Source organism: Dipodomys spectabilis, unplaced genomic scaffold, assembly GCF_019054845.1.
Source record: "Dipodomys spectabilis isolate Male_0828 unplaced genomic scaffold, ASM1905484v1 ptg000343l, whole genome shotgun sequence".
NCBI classification, from domain to species: Eukaryota; Metazoa; Chordata; class Mammalia; order Rodentia; family Heteromyidae; genus Dipodomys; species Dipodomys spectabilis.
The window spans coordinates 1466802-1477752 of record NW_024871020.1 but is presented as its reverse complement, the minus strand read 5'-3'; positions in this window follow the sequence as shown (position 1 = coordinate 1477752).

The window sequence follows — 10951 nt, the reverse complement described above, 5'->3', positions numbered from 1 at the left end:
TATATATACACAATGGAACTCTTTGCCTCCATCAGAAAGAATGATATTTCCCCATTGTCAGGAAAATGAAAGTCTAGGAAAAAATTATATTAAGTGAAGTAAGCCAGGCCCAAATGCACATAGGCGCCATAGTTTCCCTTATTGGTAGTAAATAGTATATGTCTGAGACAAGCAGAAAAGGTAAGATTCATTGATGTTATGTGAAATGTACCCCAACATAATTACTCAAATATTTTTTTCTTTCATGCGATTGTTTGTGATATATTTATAAGATGAGTTTTTGTTGCTTTGTATGTCCCTCCCCCACGATATAACTCCTGTTTTCACTGTATTTTATGTTGGTATAATTTGTGGAGGGGAAGGGGAAAAAAATCGTTTAAGAAGGAATAGAGTTGGACCCATTGTAACAATGAGATTTACAAGATGTTATGTCGAAAAACGAACTTTAAAACTTTTGCAAGGCGGGGAATAACGGGGAGGGGCAGAAGGGGTGAGATGGCAAGGGATAGAAAGGGGAAACAAAGGAGGAGGCAACAATGCTAGATAAGAAATGTACTCATTATCTTGCCCATGTAATTGTAACTCCTCTGTATGGTATTTTCAGAATAATAAAAAAAACCCTTCATACCTATTAATGGTATATGAATTCTATGTGCTTAGAAGGGTCTTTTTATATTCACAGCCGTCTTTGGCATACACAGACAGATCATGGGTTATATGAAGATAATAAATTTCCAGATGCTTGCCAGGAGGAGTAAAACCTATAGTTACTTTTTTTCCCAGAGGCTTCCCTGTTCATGAAAGAAATATGCTACTTGATGTAGGAATTCACAAAACTACATTACTAGGAAGAACTTAAACAATCATCCAACATTACAGAGTTGAGGGAGATGAATTGATCTCCTGAATAATTTACTTTTGGGTCAAATAAAAGCAGGCTGCCATGAAGAGAGTAGACTTTAGAGAAACATGATGAGTTGTATGTAAATAGTTGCTTTGCTAATTTTCTTAATTTGTGAACTAATACAGGGAAATAAAGTACAGCAAGGTAAAAAAAAATAAAGAACTCTGCATTGAAATACTCATTTGTGTGTGTACACACACGTGCATGTTCATGTGCTCATGCATGCATTCATCATTCCTGCTCTAAGCATCTGTGCCCCAGGATAGTGGTCTACCACTTGAGCCACTGCTGCACTTCTGGTTTTTTGGAGATAATCACATGTTTTTTCATGATTGGACTGGCTTTGAACAGTGGTCTACAGATATCGGCCTCCCGAGTAGCTAGCTAAGCTAATTCACCCTCTGAGTAGCTAGTTAAAATTCTGTTTGTCCTCTATGCTTCACTGCTTTTTTATCCTTTTCCTGAGGTAATCACAAGCCTGTCATCTATGTGTCTAATTGCTTTAAAAATACTGTTACTGCTTGGCACCAGGGGCTCCAATCTATACTCTTAACTACTTAGGAGGCTTGAGAACAAAAAGCAGGACAAATTTTAGGGGAGTTCCTTCCCAATCTATACCTGGGTGCATTGGATCATTTCCACCATCCTGCACTATCTAGAGACTAAAATTGGAAGGACTGCAGGATCCAGGAAACTAGACAAGTTGGTGTGCAACTCGGATGCCATTGATGCATCAGGTGCATGTCCTTGTGGAAAGGGAACCCCTATCCTAAAATTAACCACTGATATAATGCAAGCCTAGCATTATTGTTCTTGTTAGGCTGGAATTATATCAGTGGTTAATTTTAGGATAGGGGTTCCCTTTCCACAAGAAAAAGTTGAAATCCTCACAATTTTCCAAAACCAAAATAAGTACATACATTAACATCCCAAAACTTAGTACAATCTGTTCTTTGCTCCAATATCATCTTTATCTAATTATCATATGATGTGACAGAATAGCTTCTTCATTAAACTTATGATATATTTTAAAAGACCTAAAAAATTCTTTCTCACTTATTAAGTGCAAACGAATGGCATATTGCCTCATTCTTACATATTTGACTGCCACTAAAAATCCATTCAATGATTATTATAGTAATATATTCTGATTTATTACTTTATTTGTAAAAGATTTTAAACATTTTGCTTTTGTGCTGACGTTTAAGTATTTAAATAGTATCATCAAAATATATTCCTTGGTTACTTGGGGCAGTTTTTTATAAAGTTTTTAACTAATGGCTTCTAAGAATTCTTAATTGCTATATTATCTGTTTTATTTTTAATTTCAATATAATTTTATTTAAAGGTAATGTACAGAGGGATTACTGGTACATAATTAAGGTAATGAGTACATTTCTTTTGGAAGGAATATTGTTATCTCCTCCATCGATTTTTTTGAACACTCAATTACTGATGCTTTTGCTGTTGGTATTGTTCAAATGTACTTTTGCTTTCTTTGTTCATACTTTTTTATTATAAAATTGATATAAAAAGGGCTTACAGTTACTTAAGTCAACTAAAAGGTACACTTCATTTTATTTTCTATATTTCAAATTTTGGTCTTAATTAATTATTTTCTTGTTTTTTAAGATAATTCTTTTTTCAGAGTTGTAGGATTAGTTCATTTAATTTTGCATGATTTTTACACATGTAAATTATTCACATATATGTTACTTTTAAAACATTTAACATGTGAATATTTAATATTATTTTCTTAATTATTATATGGTTGGTGAATTTACATAAATTGGTTTTATTATAGTTCTAAACATATTTTTCCAGGTAACAAATAATTACTGTGTTTTCAAGAATCACATACTATATTAAGAAAGGCTTCATTTCCTGGTCACTTTTTTGTAAATATTTGTACTTGAATTAAAAAAAAAAAGTTTGAGCTGGGCATGGTGATTTGGGTCTTCCATTTTCTACCTATGGTAGGAACTGTGAATAGGGTTTCTAATTCGGGAGAGCCTGAGAAACTATGAGACTTTATCATAAAAATATCCAGAGTGAAATGATTTGAGATATAGCCACCCATAGCGAGATATAGAGCACCTGCTTATCATATTCTAAATCTTGAGACTTAAACACCAGTAACATTAATCTTTTGTCAAAATTAAAGGATACATGTTTCAAAATGTTTATTATTTAAAACTTATTTACAAAGGTTCTCATATCTTCTATTTCTTAATTTTCCATTTACTTAATCTACAAGAATCCAAGTATATTGTGATTATTTGATTTCTACTAAATGTTTAAATAGTATGAGCAATATTATGATTTCATATGTTAATCAATTTTTAATATTTGTGATATTTCCTCTATTTAATATTATAATATCAATATTCCAAATGTGTGTATGTGGTATGTGTGTGTATGTGTGTGTGTGTGTGTGTGTGTGTGTGTGTGTTTATATGGTTTTTGTGTGTGTGTGCTTTGTGTGTACCTTTGTAATGCTTGGGAGATCACACCATTATTTCACATATGTTAGGTCAAGATTTTACCACTGAACTATACTGTGTAGTTATAATGTAAATAATGTTTTAAATTATGACTTTAAAATTTTCATTCCTAGTATGTTTTTTCAAAATTGTATATGATTAAATGTGATACATTTTCTATCCACGTTAGCAATTTGTATTGTTATTTCCACTGCTTTTTCACTTCCAAATTCTTGTGTTTGTTATTGATAAAGGTTTTACTTTGCTTCTTTTCTCTCTTCATTCTTTTTGCCTTTAGAGTTTAGCTATTGTTTCCTTTATTTCTTTGGAAATTAATTATCATATTGCTATTACAATTTATTTACATTGTAAGAGGTCTATATAATGCTTTAGTTTCTATTTTATTTTTCCTATCTTCTCTTACTCTCAGTCCACACTATTAGGTGGATTAAAAAGAACTTGATTAAGGACCCTTTGATTATTTTCCTCCTTCTCTTCTCTGAAGTCTTTCTGTTTTTGAAACACAATAACAATGACATACAGCTCCTAGGTGGTCCATCATTCTATCCCCTTTCACTCTTCTCTGTAGTCGTTATCATTCAACTTTATTATTCTATAGTGTTATCTAAATCTTAACTCATTCCTAAATTAATTTTAGTTGTTTGAAGCATTCTCTAAAGACGTTTTTCACTATATAATATCTGGGGTCTTGTGTTTTCACAAGGTGCAAATATGAGTGACTATCAAAAATCTAGATATCTATAGAATGTTGGTCCACCTGCTCAATAAACTTGTATGTAAATTCAAGGAATACAGGTCAATCAGAACAATCTTGTAAAATGGTGTAGCTTGAGCATTCTAACTAGATTTGAATCTTATTACCATGTTTATTAGTGAAAGAACCGACACATAGAAGAATGTAACAGATTTATCAAAAATAAATTCTTAGTTTTATTGTCAATAGATTTGAAAAGGATGCCATGACTTAATGAAATAAAAATAGAATATTAAATGGGTATATTGGCACTACTGCCTCTCTAGTTTTAAAGAATGATCTTAGACTACTACCTCAAACCTTATACAAAAATTTTTAAATGAAAAATTATTATCAAACTAAATGTGAGTTGTAAAATCTTACAAAACATACATGTAAAAATTCATGACCATGGATCAGTAACGGTTTCCAAAAATTTGACATGGAAAGCATTAGTGGCTAAAGAAAAGCAAGAATTAACTAATATCAACTGATGATCTTTCTTAATTCTATGAAAGTAGTGAAAACATATCCAACAGATAGAGGGCACATATTTGTTAATGCTACAATGTTAATGCTACAGTGATCCTGAATCTTAAGTACTATTATATCTTCTAATTCTGTATAAATTTTTCCCGAACAGGGTATTTCTATAAAGAACATATGTAAATTAATAGTCAATAGGAGGAGCATATGAATTAAACTCCTCTTTAGTATCTAAGAAATAAGAAAAAGAAAATTCAGTAGTATGACCATAATATAAAAAGATGACACAAAATATAGTAATGCATTTGTGGAGAAATTGATATACTTCGCATAGTAGAATGATTTGTGTAATACTGCAGTCATTTTATTAAGCAATTTTTCAAGTCTTCAAAAGGTCAAAGAGAATTGTATATGTTCTAGCAATTACACTTCTATGTATGTATTAAAGAGAAGTAAAAAACTTGTATGGATCGGGAATGTAGTTCATTGACTGTGCACTTGGACAGTATGAGTGAGAACCTGAAATAATTCCTCAAAACAAATTTTGAAAAGACACCCTATAGAAGATGTATGCGCGACAAATTCTTGTAACTCAATTTTATATCTATTTTAATATCTGTTCTAAAATTTATAGCATTTCTATTTGAAGAAATCCAAGTTTGTGAAAATTAGGCTTGGAATATCTATGAGTGTACAATTCACTTCCAAAGCACTAAAATGTATACAATGAAAGGAGATAATATATTGTATGTGAATTTCATGTCAGCAAAAAAATAAAACTATAGTTAAAATTTCTTCCTACAAAATGCAAAATACCTAATGTTTTTGGTGTTGGCTAAAAATTCTTTGTAAACTGCAGTTACTAAAACAAAGATGTGATTTCTGTTTATTTTGAGTTTTTTGTCTGTTTTTATACTTTATGCAGAGATAACCCAATCAAAAAATGTATGTGATAACTGGAACATCTAGGAATTATACATCACTTATACGTAATTGATAACCTTTTCTGGAAGAAACTTTTAGCAAATGATAGAAAACACAAATCTATGCATCTGCATTTTTTGATAGCCATAAGTTACTTGCTCAATCCAATTGCTTTTCTCTACTTTGCTAGAAAAAAAGTATTCTCAGGATAAGAGCCAATAACGTGAAAAGAAATAAAACATGCAGTCATCTTGATTTATTTGTGACAAAAACAAATGAAATAAAACAATTCCACTTAAGCGGATTCCACTTATTAGTATCTATGAAGATGATCCTGAATGCCAACATCCATTGAATTTTTGAAATTTTAATTTCTACGAACATATGAAAATTAGAATAAGAAAACAAATATAGTTTTAGAGAAAACCAGCCTTGGAATAATTTTCCTAATTGTTTTGAAATTACAAAAGAATACCATTAAAATTATCCTTTCCTATGGAAATCATTTAAAAATGTTTATCACTTATTATAATTCAAATACCAAGCAAGAGTAATTTTACAGAATAATTACAAATATTTTATTACTAATGTAAAATAGAATAAAAGACAGTCCCAATATATTATCATTATTCTTAATTTTAATCATTTCCTAAATATCTTAAACAATCTAAATAGTCATGTCTTTAACATAGACGTAAATATTCTATACTTTTTACCTAACATTTTCCATGGGCATGTATTCATGTTTCTAAGAAGTGTTTACAGCAGGTAAAAGATGCTTCTGTGAAATTAATGTGATATATTTTGTTGTTTTTCTAGATGTTGTTTGCAAGGTTATGCATTGTCCCTAAGCCATTTTGTGTTCAAAACCAGCACTCTACAACTTGAGATATAGAGCTAATTCCTGGTTTTAGTGGTTAATTGGAGAATCTAACAAGTACTTTTCTGTCTGGGCTAGTTTCAAAAACAATTCTAAGACCTCATTACCCAGAATAGCTCGAATTATAGGTGTGAGTCACTGGCACTTGGTTTAATGTATTTTTTAATTTTAATTATGTTTCAAGATTTTTGTTTCATTATAATGTATATCGTTCTACACATAAATTTAGATATATGTATATATTTCTGATGATAATCTTTAAAATGTATGTCTTTCTACACATAATATATATATATATATATATATATATATATACAAATACATTTCTGAAGACAGACTCTTTCTAAAACTTCTTATGCTACTATTTTTTTACCTTTTTATTTCAAAGATATACAGTATGTTTTTCCAAAAGTTTCCTAGCATAAAATATCTAATATTTCAATAGAATATAGCGTTTATTACTTTTAAGGGAATTTTAGATATACACATGATATTGTAGTATATTACTTGAAATAATTCTGTTCAAACTCTTAAATATTTGTGTGTAGTGGTGAGGAGAGAGGAAGTTAATTCATACCTGTTAGGAAATTGCAATATCTCAAAAATCTATTCTATAATATGTTATAAGCACATAGCCAAGCTACCTGTTATAGTTTAGTTTTTTTGTTTCTTTGTTCAAAATTTTAATATGGATGCATGCACAGTGGTAACATTAAAATTATTAATCAAAAGACAAAATGAATAATCGCAAAATCATAGATGCATATCAGAGTTTCAATAGTTACCACTTATGATTCTAATAAAAATTTTGATGAGGATAATGATGATCACAGAGTACCCTGATAATGACAATATTGTGATTGAAAAGGAAAAACTTTACAAATTTTTGAAGCTATATTTCCCATATTAAATATATAGTAAAAAATAGCGTTGCATTACATACAATAAGAATAACAAGAAGAGAGTTTCAATATCAAGAAATACTATCACATAAATAGGTAGAGACAGTAAAAACCCTAATGTTATTCCTGAAGTCTCTCTAATGTATACACGCTTTTCTTGGTGGTATTATTTTCTTATAAATAAAATTATTTATTTCCACATTTTGATGGACTAAGGTATAGTTTTCTGCTTAGTGTGATTAGTTCAAAAACATTCTCCTATAGATACTATTCAATAACCAATGTTTCCAATGATATATTAAGGGTATGTTCTTCAATACATCTGAAAAAACATGACACTATTTATTTTTACATAGTACCACTTACATATCTGTAGTTACCTTAAAATGACACAGACCTTAGAGCCAGGAGGTAAAATTTATTTTTATTTCTGCAGGAAACAATTTGTGACTTTATACCAACAAACTGAATTTGAGTCTTTCCTTATTTGTAAGGTAAGGTGGAAAATGTAAGGACTCTTCACTTTTCTTTTTTCCTGCTCTAGAAGTCAACCCATATATTCATTATTTCTGGTAGATTACATCCATTTATAGATGAGAAATGTAAGGCCAACAGTCAATGTAGTGAGTAAATAATGATACTAGAATTTGTGTCTGAGTTCTTCACTCTGTGTGCTTACAGAGAGAGTAATTTGGTGATGGAGGGGACCAATATGAAAAGACTATGGGGAAAAAGCATACTTTGGATATGGTTGTTTTAGGCATAGGTGACAGTGTTGAGTAAATGAAACAGGCTGGTGTCAGGGGCATAAAAAGTAGTATATAGAAATCATTTGAGTGGGGGCTGGGAAGGTGGCTCAGTAGTAAAGCGCTTGCCTTGCATGCATGAGGCCCTGGATTCGATTTCTCAGCACCACATAAGCAGAGAAAAAAGCCAGAAGTGGTGCTGTGGCTCAAGTGGTAAGAGTGCTAGTCTTGAGCTGAAGAACTTAGGGACAGCGCCCAGGCCCAGAGGTCAGGCCCCACGAATGCACCCACCCAAAAAATAGAAATCATTTCAGTGACAGAAACTGAGAAAATCTGTATCATTCATCTTATCTAATGGGAGGGACTAGAAGGGTAAGAAGAAATCTAATGTGCTTCCACACGTTTGGCTGGCAACTCTGTTAGTGATACTCTTAGTTATAAGGACCACAGGTGGAAATGATGGATTTAAGGGAAAAAAATCTGATAGTTCTAAAGTTTAGTTGCAAAGATAGGTCTGTTTAGACATCATCAAAATATCCACGACCATGAATATGAAAAAGAATAATAAAATTGGGGGCATTATTGAAAGGAAAAGGAAAAGGAAAGTTCTGACACAGGTGTGAGCAATGTGGGCAACACTGTAGACAAGATTGGAAGAAAGAGATAAATAAGGAAATAAAAAAGTAACAAACACAGATTTACAAAAGTAAAGGAAGGAATTTGCAAGAAGATATAGAAAGAAATATGCTGTTTGGATTTGAAAAGTAAAAGGACATAGACAAGTTCAATAAGATCATTGTTTTGGTGAAAGTCATATTGATAAAATTTTGGGATATGAATATGAAGCCATAAAATTCTGGATCCATAAATTCAACAGATCCTGTTGATTTTAAATGTTTAGAACCAATGCTTTTATCCTGAACTTAGAAAAATTATACAGATATAACTGTCATGAACTTTACTCATAGGTATTGTGTGAACATTTTTGAAGACTTTGTTTATTCAGGAGATTGTAGATTGAACTACAGCACAGACAAGCCTAATTTGTCCTACAGTTCCAATGTGTGGCCCATGTATCCACATCAGTTTTGGATTTTATTGAAATATTTTTAGATATGTTTGGATGTCTTATCAGCCTATTCGTTATAAATGTAAGCCAAGTAACACTAAGTATTAGGTTGAACAAACAGCATTACTAATGTGACTGAAGACTCCTCGAATTGATTCTTCTTTAGAATAGAAAATGCCTCAATAGTCATTGACACATCATAACTGCCATATGCTCCATTTAACTCTAGTTCTTGTTAGGAATATCTCCATGGTGAAATAACCCTGTCAATCATCCTGCCACAAATTCTTATATGTAGGGAATGCTTTTATAAACTTCAAGCTTTTATTGAATTGGAGAGTTCAGACTTTACCCTCACCAGTACGACTGAATGCCTAAAAAGGTAAGACATTTTGCTGTAATGCCTTCCTTTCATTTTCTCATACCCATTGGCAAGTAGGGAAGGATTCACCTACAATGCTGACTTGTACTAACACAACATCTTGGATCTAGTGTTAATTCGGATACTTACTAATTAGCTTTAGATTTTGTGGCTATTTATATTTCTCATGGGAAACATAATGAGCCCCATGGAAATTGACCTAAGGAGATTTTCAATTCTAATATCAGTTTTTCTCAAAATGCTTTAAATTCTACATTCTCTAATGTGGGCATAGGGTTACACTGTGGAACTTTTCTCCTCAAAGAGTGAGTACTACCCTATTGCTTAATATGGACAAAGTACTTTCATACATAGACTGGTCTTGTGCAAACAAGAAGTGGTAGTTGAACAATGTTCTTAGCAGTTTGTATAGATGAAATGGAAAGAGAGCAACTACGAACTCAAAAGGAATGTGCAAAAAAGCGAAAGGCACAAAGTAGAATGTGCCAAGGAAATGCTGAATTATAATTTCAAATTATGTGCTCAGGTGTGAGGGTGTGTTCAAAGTACAGCTTAAGAAAATGTAGTTGGGGAAAAACTGCTTTAAAATCTTCGGGGATAATTGTACAAGTAGAAGCCCCTAACTCTGACTCTAATCAGCCACATCATCATCAACTTAGGGACTATTTTCCAAGTGCAAAGTGAGAAAAAGAGGGCTCATCACAGTTAGTGTTCAGGTTGAAGTAATGGAAATAACATAATTTTTCTTATAAGACTTCACTTATTTTGGTGGGTTAAAGTAGGAAAAACCCAAGTAAATTTTTTGCATGTACCTAAATTAAGTGGGACATAGTATATTACTCTCTTTTTAAATGGGAAGCTGTAGATTACGTCTTTTTATACTCTAACTTGGGAAAATGATCTACTCTCAGTCGTTTTCTTTCCCCTCCCCATCTTTTGCCCTAACAATTACATAATTTTTATTTCAAGAGACATACTTGAGCTTGCATTTCTAAATCCTTCAAAACTATCTGAACTAATTCATACTTCTGGAAGCCTCCTCTATCTTTCTCAAGGGAATATTTTGTCACTACCATTTTAACCCATATGATATTGGATATCTTCCTGCATAATTCAGTGCAAGATATACATTAGACTCATCCAGATATCTCAACACTTGTACCACCATGAAATCCTATCTTCATAAAAATCATGATTTTAGAATATCTGAGGAGGTGGCATCAGTCATTTTTGAATGACCCTAAGTGATACTTACATGCAATCATGTTTTAAATCAATATGCCTCTCAGGAGATGAACGAATTGACAAAATGTGGTAAATATATCATATGGAAATGGAAAAATCCTACTAAGTAAAATAAACAAGACACAAAGAAAGAGATTCCATGGTTTCCCTAATTTGCACCAAGTAGGAAATATCTA